The sequence below is a fragment of the Condylura cristata genome, unplaced genomic scaffold (genome assembly GCF_000260355.1).
Source record: "Condylura cristata isolate star-nosed mole 26May11 unplaced genomic scaffold, ConCri1.0 scaffold00008, whole genome shotgun sequence".
Classification (NCBI taxonomy): Eukaryota; Metazoa; Chordata; class Mammalia; order Eulipotyphla; family Talpidae; genus Condylura; species Condylura cristata.
Genome location: NW_004567109.1, coordinates 24,688,548 through 24,690,462, shown reverse-complemented (window position 1 = coordinate 24,690,462; position 1,915 = coordinate 24,688,548).

The window sequence follows — 1,915 nt, the reverse complement described above, 5'->3', positions numbered from 1 at the left end:
GGAGAGCTTCATAATGCAGTGCTTGAACCCATTAAGCCACCAAGGAGAGACTGTTGCTAATTGTTTTAAGATGTGCCATTGTCACTGGTGTGAGATGGTATCTCATTGTGACTTTAATTTGCATCTTGAGGGCTCTTTTTAATTTTATATTCAATCTTGTTATCCTATGGTGAAGGACAGTAGTAGGAATCTCAATTCTTAAAAGTAAGGAAATTGAGATATTGGTTAATTCATCAGATACCTGATCAGCACTATTTCCTTTCCTGATATGAATAAGGGACTAGCACATCTATGACAGAGAGAGGTGAATGGGGTGAGGGCAGGATCCTATTAGCCTCCTGGCTTTAACTTGATGAACTTTGTATCCCCATGACACTGAAAAAAAAAATTGAATCACCAAATATTTGGCTGGGCATCTAAGACTAATCTTTTTCTACCAGAGGCATTCATGCATTTATTCCACAATTGCTGAGCACCAGCTGCTTGTAGCCATGTGCTGGATGCAAAGTTGAGGATATGAACCTGCAGTGGTGCACTGAGGCCATAATCTCAGTGGACTGTTCAGTGGTTTTCAATTTTCTCTTGAATGCTGTAAGAGAATCTTGGCTCATCAAGATTCTTTTGGTTGGGGAAGAAATGAAAAAGAAATAATAACTACAGGATGATGTGTTAAATGCAGTCTGTGATAGAAATATATATATGGTAAGATGGAAAACAGTACTGAATAGTGAAGGTTAGACTGGGAGTGGTGAGGTAGTCAGAAAGCGTTCCAGAATGGTGACATGAGTCCAGTATTGAGAGATAAGCTGGAATTAGGAAAAGAAGAGTCAGTGAACAGAATGTGAGATACTTGCAACATCATGATATAGTCTGAGATTGCAAGTAGTATTTGAAGAAAAGGGCAGCATAAGTTATATGTGGAGAGAGTCAGCATCAATGGTGGAGAGTCTGAGTGTTGGGCTGAGGAAGGAATTTGAACATCATGCTAAATTAAATGCTTTGGGGAGGGATTTGGAAATCATGTCACAGAAGGAACAGTTGGGGAAATGGGACTGTTTAAATTGTAGAATAAGAGGCTTATTATAGACACTTTCTCCTGAAGTGGGGATGAGCAGGTTGGGGGCACGTTAGGAGACCACCAGCCTCTTTGCCAATATGTGCCATCACCTTTCCTCCTATCCCAACTGTGGTCTTGGAACCCACTTGTCAGCCCTGATGTTCCTCTGGGGAAGGAGGAAGGATAGAATGTGGAGAGGCCTCTGTTGCAGAATTATGGGTTGAGTGAGTTGAGGGAACATGACTAAGGGTGTCATGAAAGGCAGGTTCCTGTATCTGGTCAGAGGTGTGATTGGGACGAGGAATGAATCAAGAGGTAAAGCTCTCTTTTTCCATCTATATGTTTTCTTAGGCTCGTTTGTCCTTTGTCTCCCTTTCTCTCTCCTATGTCAGGAGGCTTTTGGAGGAACAAGTGAAGAGTCATTTATTATAATTGGGGTGAGTCTTTCTACTAATTGTAGTGCTGACAAACAAGGTATTCTTTTCTGGAAGTTTTGGCTAAGATGTCCAGAAATGTGAATACATGAAAGAAGTAAAAGATTCCCTCCCACCCTGTTTCCAGGCAATGTAGACCCCTCCCCAGCCCAGACAGAGTCCAGAAGGTTAGACAGGCTAGGTAGGAGTGCTCCAGTCATTTTTTTGACTTTCTTTGGCTCAGTGGGTTTAAACCAGGGCATTTTTTTGTCCTCCAGGGGATATCTGACAAATGTGTTCAGTGTTACTGTCATCTATAGGGCAGGTTATTGCTAAACATCCTATTAAGGAGAGGACAGCCCCTCTTCCCAACAAATAATTATAGCTGGGCCCAACAAAGACTCATAGAATCTTCCCAACAAAGACTCATAGCTGGGCCCTCCCT